Raw genomic sequence first — 12,171 nt, forward strand, 5'->3', positions numbered from 1 at the left:
TACGATAACCGATAATATTACTCTTGAATTTTTTTTTTTTTCAAGAATGAATAGGGGACAACATTTAATAGGCATAATTTTATTGCAGTAATTGTGCCTACCACCAATGATGATGGACATAATACTCATAATAGTCCTCAGTGGTAGGCTACAACAGTCAACAACAGCAGTAGCAAAGATCCTTCATTACTATGCAGTAGCCTAGGCCTCTGTGTGGCTCCTTTAAGTGAACGTGACGTCATTGAGGTGTGAGTGAGTGGCCAGGAACAGTGAGTAGCCTAAATCGTTTTCATATGGAGTAAACACTCAACGCAGATAAATGGACAGAAGCTGTGACAAAGCTAGCGACCAGATTAGAGTTTGTGTGGGAAACTTATGCATAGTTTTAGCAGCGGGTAATTAAATAAAGCTGCAACTCCTCGGACTGTATCTTGTTGGCTAATTGACCCCGGATGTGCCGTATTATGCTCGAGCTGAACCGCAAAAAAGACAGGGAAAATTAGCTGAGTGCTGTCCAGTGTAAAAGTGCCTTCTGTTGCGCACAACCTGCAGTGCTGCAGCGTTAATATTACAAAACCCAAGCGAACGAAATGCAAATATAATGCTGAAATACTTAGAACTACTTATCTACTGATTTGTCCCACCAATGAATTTTTTACATTTGTGAACCTCATTCTTTTTGAGATATTTACTATAAAAGAGTTAAAAACTCTCATAGAGTTAACGTTGAGATGCTTTGGCGGCAAAGATCTAGTGTTACATCAGTGCTAATTAATCTTTATAACTGTTTAAACATTGTAACACTAGACAGAAGCAGCGTTGAAGCAAAGATCGTCTAGTTTAGGCATTTAACCATTTTGAATGAAATAATTAATGTGATGCATTACTTCCATCATTCATTCTTCTTGCTAAAATGAAATGTGAGAAACGAACTATCAAAAGACATGGCTACCAAAAAAATAGTAGCCTGCTATGTGACAACGGGCTGCTTGTCTGCTTGCAAGCAATCTGTCTGATTATTCAGGCTAAACGTAGCAAACTCAGCCTGGATTAATTAATGTAATAAAACTAGTGATGCTCCGATCGATCGGCCGCCGATCATGATCGGCCGATATTGGCTAAAAATGGCTTGATCGGTGAACCCCAAAAGCGGCTATCAAAAAAGCCGATCATGTGACCTAAATTACTTGCGTGACTTTCTTCCACCTGCAGGCGCGGCGCACAGGCACACAACAGTAGCCTAGAGAGGAGCTTGCAGCGGCAACATGAGTAGGCTAAAGGTTCAATGTAAAATTAACCATTTGCAATGTACATGTATGTCGTGCTGAAATCCCTCGAGGTGGAAGCCACCAACGACGTTTTAACACCACTGACAGACAACTGAATATGTCAGGTATGAGAAACTAAACCAGCCAACTTCCCCATCCTTCAATCAACCGCGTGTAGGCCTACTAAACGATAGGCAGTGTTGCCAGATACCAGCAAGGTTTTCCAGCCCAAAACCTTGTCAAAAACCGCGAGAATGCACAAAAAAGCGCCAGAATTGGTTTGGCTTGTTTCTCGTTTAAACATTTGGAAATAATTAACAAAGCTTTTAAAGAGAAACTATGCAGGATTGGCGATTTCATCTTAAGTTTCGGTTTCGTTTTTCATTTTTGCTCGTTTTATGCTTGCATATTTCTCTGCAGAGCTTCCCCAACAGCTTTAGCGTGTATATTTATACATATATAGGCTATATATAAATATATAAATTGCAAGCGTGGTTCTTCTTGTTCTTTATGCGTCTCAGCCTTCCAGATGTAAACAGGGAACGATCGTCTCCTGAACAAACTGCAAGGTTGCAATAGCGGATAGGGACACTGGGGGCGGGAGGAAATATTACTGTTTTCGATAAAACTGGTCAGTCAAGCAAAACAACGATTTCTAAGCGATTTTATGACTATGAAAAAGTTGCATAGGGTCTCTTTAAATTACTCGTTTTCCGATGAAGCCGATCCGATTTCAGAAACAATATTCAATCAAATGAAGGCAAAAGTAGGCTACACTGACATCAGATTGATCATGGAAAATAATATTTAAAAAAAAACTTAGGCTATCAATAAGTCTGCTTATTGTCAATGGATATGTGGATATTATGGAAATTCAAAATAACCCACTTGAACATTTCAATTATTTCAAATAGCAACAAGCAACATACATGGCCTATTCATGAATAGCATTAGACCTACTTGAAAATCACGTTTATTACAGAACATGAGTGTCGACTCTACGAGGCACGACTGGCGGGTCAATTAGGCTAGCCTACATACAGTAGGTGTTGAAATGTGATGGCTGTTTCTGTGAGTGATCCACGCCCTGCGTGAAATGTATAACAACTGTATTACAACTTACCGCCACGAGGTGGCAGTACAATCCGCGGTCGCACTTTAGCGTTTTAGGACTCCTAATTTTTTTCACTAAAAGTAATTCACGAGGCATAGCCTAGGACAGCTTAAAATCATTTGAGAAGACTCCTAACTCACTAAGCATATTTACAAACCACTTTTAGTGGCATTTCACGTCGCGATGTAGTGAAATGTAGGCCTACTTGCGATTACAGCTGTCATGCGAGGGAATAATTGCTTTGCAACTAAGGGATATAATAACGCCACCGACAATCAAAACCACCACTGCATGTAAAGTAAATGTAACGTCTCATTGTAGGCCTAAATTAAATTAAATTGTTTCTGCTCTTTACGAATGTAGGCTACGTGGTTTCATACAGATTGCACCTTTTCGTGTCTGCAATTGAGTAGCTCAATGGGTAGCGTTGCACTCTTTGACATGAGGATCTGAAGTTCGCGTCTCACTTGAAGCGCTCTTGCACGGTGTAGTGCACTGTAAGAGAAACGTAACGTAATTTGTCATCATCAAACAGTGAGAGAAAACGGCAATGAGGAATACTAAAGCCAATTTATGTAGCCTATTTGTCAAATTCTCTGCACAGCACTGTCTAAGCATTCAGCATTCACTGTTCTGGGCTGCGTTTCTAGAAAGCCTCGTATGCTAATTTGCATCGCAACCTTGAAAGTTCCCTGGATTTGGTGTTTCTAGAAAAAGTAGTTCAAACTCTCAAACTCTCAATTGCAAACAAGGACTGGGCAGGCACACCTGTGGCGTAGGCTATACGTTGGGAGTTGCGGTTGGTGATTTCGTCAGTGTCAGGAGCGCCTAACCAAAGATCACAAGCGCCCAACCAAAAATCACTAAAGCCTACCTTACATTGCCAGACTTTGCAAAGATTTGGAAAAGATTTTTGAAAGACTACAGTCTCAGACCCTCTCACATCTAAAGACAATTCATTGAGTTTTTAGTCACAGACTAGTCACAGGCCAGTCTCAGATTAGGATTTTGCAAAGACTGTGGTCACTATTTACAAGACTGCTGCTAGATTCCTTCAAATTATTTCCATCGTGCACTAGGCTATACGTCATCATCAACAGGAACTCACATGATAGGCTACTCATATCAAAGTAATTTTTTCGCGTTTCTGCAGCATTGTTTGATAGTGTGACATCACTAACAGATATAGAGTTGTTCTGTCACGTAGAATAGCCGACTAATAAATTATAAGAAATGAAATAACAAGTAATCATACAGGCTACAGCTGTCGCCTATTTTGCCCCTTCCGTTTTCGTGTTCGTCGACCGAGGTCACATATTGGTTTTTAATGTTCACGTCACTATTTGCATGAGCCACGACTGAAAAGACTTACGATAATATCAAACATGTTTGATATTGTCGTAACGGCAAAACTAGAAAAAGACTGACTCCGACAGACTTAAAACCGCTAAGATTGGCACCTTACACTAAACGATTTAGATGACGGGAGCGCGCCGAGATTCTAGTACAACTGGCAAGATTTCCGCCCGATTTTGGAAAAGTAGTCGCCGACTGTTAAAACAGACCAAAATCGTGCAATGTAAGCCAGCCTTTAGTTGATGTTTTTCTCGTGACTCAATGATTGCGCTTTACTGCAGGCTAATAGGCTTATAAATTAAAAGACCGACTCCCCTGTTGGGCTCATTCTTGCTACTTGTGTTACCTTAAGTTAATTTGCGTGTTGGTGAGCTTCTATTATGGAATGTACAAACCCACATTTCATGCATGTCAGTCCTTAGTGCAGTGGCTAAAGCAGGTGACTTGTTATCAAATCATTGCAGGTTCGAATACCGTATGCCAGGGTTTTTCAATTAGTGGCCCCCGGGCCGGATCCGACCCCCGAAATACTTTGTAGTGGCCCTTGAAGTGTTGGCTGATGTTATATAAGCAAATCCTTATATTCGGTAGAGACGTAAATAGCTGGTGGAAAACACGATAATGGAGGTACAGCGATAGGCTACACTGCGAGTAGCGCCTGCAAATAATGTTCTGTGTGGTGCGTTGCCGTTGTAGGCTACTGTGTTACTGGGTATTATGCAAAGACGTTACTTGTGCTTGGCTTCGTTTTTACGCAGCTTCACCAACATGTTGACGTGCGCCAAATCCAAGTTGTTTTCCTCAAAGCATGGAGCATTTTTGGTGCATGAAATTTTATCGGTAGTGTGCCTCTCCAGTCCAAGCAGATCCTCGCGAAAACATTCGCCACTCGTAATGTAGCTATTGGAGCAAATAGGAGTCGGTTTAAAAGTTTAACTTTGGTGGCATCAGTTCTGTTGCATGCTCTCACTCGCTCTGAAGTCCTGCAGCCACTGCACCTCAGCCAATTGCACGTAACGTTGACGTTTAGAATGAGTTGAACATAAGTTCCATCTTAGTTTACTTTCAAAGTAAATTGCCACTACGTTGGAGTAAATAAGCTACTGACATTTTAACGGGTTTCACCACGCAAATAGCTTCAGTGTGAAACTTACACATCCATCGCCTTGATGTCAAGTCCTCTGTAAGTAACATTGATTTGTGAACACGTTCATCCAATTTAAATGGTGGGGACGTTTAATGTACACGTATGTTGAGAAGAGTTAAATATGCGACCGATTACGCACATTTATTGAATTTGAACACTGTTTGAAACCTGTTTGTACCCATTGAAAATTGTATGGACCTAGCAGTTATTGCGCAAAGCTCAGATTCCATTGCCGTTTATGTTATCACAGATTTCATATTAGCCATATTATTAGCAATGTAGAGCCAGTGTCACCTTCCCAATGCCTACCACTATGGTAGTCTGGGCCTGCGGCAGAAATATTCCCAAAACACAAATACAACAAAATAACCCCTCAGTTGTGATACTTTTCATGAACTGGCCCCTATTACAAACTAATTGAATAGCCCTGGCGTATGCAATCAACATGATTTTGTTTCTGACTACAGTGAAACGTGGAAATAACCTTGTAATGCCGTGGAGCTATTATTTAAACTGATGTTGTGTTCCTGGCCACTCGATGTAAAGTAATTAAATATATTTAGGGACTAATCCATTGTTATGTGTGGTATGCCTCCTTTTACTCAAAAGTGACTTGGAAGGGTGAGATGCGAACCTTGGCCGCGCACACAATGTACTGACGCGAAACAGCTGAACCACTGTGCTTTCGTTTCCGTGGTCTACTGAAGGGAGCTATCTTTCCCCAAATCAGTAAAACGAGAAAACAGCAAAGAAATTGCCAAGCCTGCGTAGTTTCTCTTTAGCAAAAATGATGGGCTACTTTTCTGTTCAAAAGTGATACGTTTTGTAATTAACGGAAATACAGACATGATTTAGAACAGTGGTTCTTAACTGGTCTGGCTTTGGGACCCACAATATCCTATGTTCATAAAGTTGCGACATTTATTTTGCGTTCAAGCCAACGGATATGGTGAGCTACTGTACATGATAACATAGGAGTGCCTGTAGACCTACTTGTCTGGAACATGTGGATGTTTGGCATTACATTTCCGTTAGGGCTGCTCGATTATGGAAAAAATCATAATCACGATTATTTTAGTCAATATTGAAATCACGATTATGCAACACGATTATTTCACATGACTTTGGGAACGTGTTGGGAACACCTTTCAACAATTCTTTAAAAATTGAAATTCTAACATTTGTTGTGAGCTATATTTGAACTATTAAAATAAATAGGCCTAACAGATATTCAAATTCAAAGTATAAACGTAGGCCTATTCAAGTAAAAATTATAACCACAAATAGAATAAGATCAACAATGAAGTGCACTTCCACTATCTCTTGGAAACAAGTAGGCAACATGTCGGCAAAACAAATTCCAGCTAGTAACTCAATCCAGAATAGTAAAGGCTGGTCTACCATCAGCCCCCCAGCATTAACAGCAAATAAGTTAACTAAAATGTAGGACAACATGCTGGTAGGGCTGCTAATATCTCTTAAATGGTTTTAGCCAGAAACACTAGTCTGTTAACATATAGGCCTAGGCAACTTTAGAGTCTCATTTAAATGTATTTGATTTAATATACACTTCTGTATAGGCTACTGTCTTGTCATAGCCTACACCAAAATGAGCATCAAGTGGCTGAAAAGCAGACATTTCCAACCCAACTGCTGCATCTGCTTTGCCTTTGCACTGATTAGGTTATACCGTAACTTCACATTACCGTATGTGACTCTAAGCAGTACAGTTCCCGCATCATTTGTCGATACAAGTGGTTCTATCATAGCCAAGCTCTATCACACATTTCATCACTGAAACATGAGCTGCACGATCGCTGTCTGTTTTGTTTACTTTCATTTTGCGTAATTTTTTTCTATTTTACTATTTTCCGTTCTGCATTAAATATTGGACAGGATTAGCTGACAGATCTGCAATGCTCGCTAGTTCTTGGAAGTCATAGCCTACTTTTGTCTGAGCTCAACTCGGCTCAGTTTTCGAGCGGCCAATGTAAACCTCTCGCACTGCCACAGAGCTAGCAGCCGGGAGTTACAGTGACTGAGGGAGGGGGGCGAGGGGCGATCATACACACAGCACAGCCAAACTCAAGGTACATAGACTACATTCATAACGTTAGAGTCTCCAGAACTTGAGAATGCCAGAAAAGTAGGCTAGTTAATTTGTCGCTAGTGGCTTATTAAAAAAACTCACTAGGGGAATCTGAAATCTCGCTAGATATAGTTATAAGTTGTTAATTTGACAATATTGCTAGCGGATGATATGCACACGACTTGCCTCACTCAGGTTATAGAGAGTTTGTGGTGGCTTCAGGCGAGGCGAATGTGCGAGTGCGCGTGTCATTTAGAACACAAAACAAAGTAAGAGTGTTCTTGCAAAACAGAACATGCAGAATAATCTTTTTTTCTTGATTGTACTATTTTGGTGATCATTAGGAGCCAAAATCGAAATCAATTAATTGCACAGCCCTATTTTTCGTTTACCACTAAAATGATGTGTAACATGACTGGTCACATAAACATTGCTTATGTCCATGGTAATGACTGACATTGGCTGATTAAGGCGAGACACTACAGGTGAATAGGGGAACATTTTAAACTTAAAGATATCTTCATGAAACTTTACCAGTTGAATACTCACATAAATAGGAGAAAAAAATGTATTGCAAGTTTTCTTTAATTTAATGTTTAAATATGCTAATTAGGCTATATCTCATTAAATATGCGCTAATTTGCATATATTTTGATGCAAAGGATCTGACCATTGGAAAAAGCCAGGTTGAAAATTATTTTTTTGTTGTGTTAATATATCAAATAAAAAAACATTTACAGAGGGGATTATGAATATCTTCTTTTGTTTTCCAGAAAATCAGAAAATACTGCCAATTGGCTTAAAAAGTGGATTTTCGCCCTATTTTTAGGCATAAAACGTCATGTAAATCATGCCAAGAATACTATATCAACAAATCCCTCTGTAAATATCTTCCAAATATAGTTAGGAATAAGACTGGAAAGTTTGGTGTATGTAGGTGCTGCAGAAGTGGAGATCCTTTGCATGGCGTGTGGGGAAAAACTTGTTTTGAGAAAACAGCCTTGAAACACAGCCAATGAAATGCGTTCTCAGCTTAGACTCGTCTTTGAACTTTCGCGATTGGTTGCTAATACAAAGGAAATGCCCATATTTGGATTGCATAGCGTCATGCAGGAGAAATAGGGCTTTCAAACGAAGTCACACACGATATGATTTGGATCACGTTCGCGGGAGTACATGACACTTTAGCATGGGAACTTTTGAGAAAATGTGGAGAAATACATAGGCGCGAGCACACAAAAGTTCGTGAAATAAACACCTAAATGTGCAAATCGGACTTTGTTGTTGTAGTAGGGTGGTAGAATACATGCTAAGGTAGCAAACTAGCACAAAATCTCGAAATTGACTGATGCTAAAAAATCCAATGTTTTCACCTGCCGTGTCTCGCCTTAAGCCTGTTAAAATAAAGGTACAATATCTGATAAGGTGGCATTTTGAGTAAAAGCTCCGCGACCCACCCCACCCAGAATGGGTCTGCGACCCCTTTTTGGGTCCCGACCCACCAGTTAAGAAACACTGATTTAGAATATTGTCAAACACATACATGAGAGTGATTAGACCCATTATACCCGGCAGACAAGAAATACTGTTTTCTGCTTTGTAGGGCTGTCAGTGAAATAAAGTAATTGCAAGCTACATAGCCTAATACAGTTAGTATACCAGTCGGCCACTAGCAACATGATGTCCCATATCGAAAATGTGCACCCAAATGAGCATAGCATAATGTGTGGAGCTACAGCTAAACAGCCACGTCTTGACATGTATTTTGCACCGCCCGCCACAAGCCATCATGCTGAAATGAATTAGGCCTACGTTCATTTGTAAGGACATGAGACCGATCAGTGTCGTGGATGGGGCAGGCTTCAGTGAGTTCCGTCAAGCAATGAGGTATCCCTAGCTGTGGAACAGTCACCAATAGCATCGAAGCAACAACTTTTGGGATTAAAAACTGAGAAGCTGATTAACGACTGTCCGACGGTTGGATCAGCACATAAGAAACTAGAAAAGCACTCGGAGAGCGCAAACCTCCGCCAAGCGAACACATAGCCTAACCACCTCCTGCATCCAGACGGTGATACGGATCACTCCCAAAATTGAATAGTTTCATTGAACATGTCAGATTACAAGACGCTTCCTCCTTTGAACGTCGTTCCCGACTTAGAATATTTGGACCCGACAATGGAAATGTGTCGGCCACGACATAATCGTGGCGAAATCGGACTGAAATCGTGAAGTCTGCACAGGCCATTAGCCTAATGTTAATAATATTGGATTCAATCACTGAATGAAGCCTGCTTTATTTGGGACAAGAGTCGCAACCTTAAATTGCTTGCAACAAAACTCTTGATTAGCACTGAACATTTTGTTTATTGTTGTTGTTCATTTGAACAGTTATGCACAGAGAGCGTGAGGGTGTGGGTGAGAGAGAGAAAGTGTGTGTGCGTGCGAGCAAGAGTGAGGTCTGCAGTCTTGACCATTAGTTGATTTACTTGTTTTTGTGTAGGTAATACATTGTCATATATCTTTACATTTAATAATCTAGCTATTACAAGTAAGTATGTCTCTATGCATTCAATCAATACATCAATACACAATCATGTTGGAACAGGAAGTGGCCATCCCCAAACTGTTCCACAAAGTTTGGTAGCATGGAATTGTCCAAAATCTCTTGATTAATGATGAAGCATTTAGAGTTCCTTTCACTGGAACTAAGAGGCCAAGCCCAGCTCGGGAATGTCCCCTTCCTCTTCCAACATGGCTGTGCACCAGTGCACAAAGCAAGGTCCATAAAGACATGGAGTTTGGTGTGGATGAACTTGACTGGCCTGCACAGAGTCCTGACCTCAACCCAACGGCACAACTTTGAGACGAATTAGAGCGCAGACTGAGAGCCAGTTTCCTCGCCCGACATCAGTGTGTGACCTCACAAATGCGCTTCTGGAAGAATGCCCCTAAACACACTCCTAAACCTCGTGGAAAGCCTTCCCAGAAGAGTTGAAGCTGCTATAGCTGCAAAGGGTGGACCGATGTCATATTGAATCATATGGATTAAAGGAGCATTTCACCCATTTTCATTAAGCTTTATATTATTAGAAACCCAGTCATATTTTTGAATGGTCGTGCATCATTCCCTCATTTTCCCCTGAGATGGGAAAAAAAAGCCGAAAATGTACTTTTGGATCATGTAGATAAAAACAACAACTCCCAGAATTCCCTGCCTTTCACTGCCTTACCAAGCCACCCACCAGGAAGTACACAGAAGGACACATCAATGTAACATTTTGCCAAGAATAAAGATTCTAAAATTAAAACGATCATTGTTTTATGTTGCACTCAATCTTGTGGCCATATATCAATGTTGCTGGTCTTCAAAAAGGAACTAGAAAAGCACTCAGAGAGCGCAGCTACCTCCTCCTGCATTGTTCTTCCTAGGTTGTCATACATTTGAACCGAACCTATTCAGATCGCCTCCACGTGGCCATACCATACCATTAGACCGCTAAGCTAAAGACATAAATGCCTCTGGAATCCCGACAAAATTACGGATCAGTCCCAAAATGTAATCGTTTGTTCCTTGGGTCATGTCTGACCTTCCCTGAAAATCTCATTGAAATCCATCCATCACTTTTTGAGTTATCTTGCTAACAAACAAACAGACAAACAAACAAACAAACAGACAGACAAACGCCGGTCTCCGATGAAAACATATACCTCCTTGGCGGAGGTAAATTAGCAAAAAAATCGCGAAAAAAGCAAAACGTTAATTTGACAGATTTCCATGTCAAATGTCCCACAAATTGACAGTAGGCTATATGCTAGAATACCCGACCTTTAACAAGTATTAGTATCGCTAATACTATTTGTGCAATAACTTGCGAATAACATTAGGATAACTGACCTTGTGAGAGCTAGTCCATTCTAGTTTGAGCCAGCCCAGGCAAAGCCTCCTAATCGACAGCCAGTGATCCTAATCGACATCCAGGCTTGATAGAGGCCTTGATGGAGGCCTCCTGTTCTGTGCTGTATTACAGCTCGTACAGGTAATCTCGTGCATCAAATTCACATACCAGATCTTCAGAATCCCCATTTGCCATATCAGTTTCAATATCAGCATTCAATTAATTAGTATGTAATATTAAATCGTAGTTACTTATCAGCTTTTTTCACAGATCGGGAGCCTAGCCTAAAGATGGCGCCTATATATATTTTTGTTTCTGCAGGTGAAGTCCCACCCCTAGCTCCCCCTCTTGGAAAAATTAGGAAAGCGTTTGTAGTTTCACCTACTCGACAAAGATATAGGACTTCCTGCTTTCAATGATGTAAAATGACGATTTTTAATATTAAAAACTGTATTTCTCCCTAGGCAAACCGAGGGAATTATGCACGGCCATTCAAAAACATGACTGGTTTTCTAAAGACACAAAGCTTAATGCTAATAGGTGAAGTGTCCCTTTAAGAATAGGATGCGACTGAAGTTCATATGGGGGTCAAGGCAGGTGACCCAATACTTTTGGCAATATAGTGAATACTGTGTGTGTATATGTATGTGTGTGTACTGTATGTATATATATATATATATATATATAACAATAAGCCGCGAGAGGCTGTAGTTTGCACTGATCATAAAATCATTCTCCCGCCAAGACCCATATTTCCTCCAACTGAATGGTTGCTATGCAACATCGAGACACACTAATCTAACTTTGTGTAGCGCATTACTATAGAATGAAATGGGGTCAAGGTGTCTGTTTGTGTTGAGTTTTACAAAGGCATCAAACACGATTCAGCCAATCATTATCAATGACCGAAACTATCCATTTTAGAAATACATATTATGTGTGTGAATGGTAATATGAATGAATATTTTGTTAACCATGATGTTATCCAAGTATTTTGTTGATCATTTTATATCAGTTGTCTTGTTATTCTTGTACATCTAATGCTCGTTTTAAAATGTTTGTTTATGTTTGTTATTTTCCTGAAATTGTTTTAAGACTTTCTTAGCATTTCTAAATAAAATGAAAAACGTTTTTTTGTGCCAGTGTCTCTTTATTCTCATTTTCATTTATTCATTCAACCTTTATTTATTCTCGGAGAGTCATTGAGTGTAGCCCTCATTTTCAATGAAGCCAAGATTACAGACACAACGAAGGAACAAGAGATGTTAAAATAAGATAATAATGAGATAACATAACAT

The 12,171-nt window shown here is 40.1% G+C and overlaps 1 protein-coding gene across 3 annotated transcripts in view; it reads left to right on the forward strand.

Annotated features, from left to right (window-relative positions):
- The window catches only part of ncoa1 (nuclear receptor coactivator 1), a 212,631-nt gene that overhangs the window by 82,815 nt on the left and 117,645 nt on the right, over positions 1-12,171 (forward strand). The gene's annotated exons all lie outside the window — the stretch shown is intronic.

This window comes from Sardina pilchardus, chromosome 12 (assembly GCF_963854185.1).
Source record: "Sardina pilchardus chromosome 12, fSarPil1.1, whole genome shotgun sequence".
NCBI classification, from domain to species: Eukaryota; Metazoa; Chordata; class Actinopteri; order Clupeiformes; family Clupeidae; genus Sardina; species Sardina pilchardus.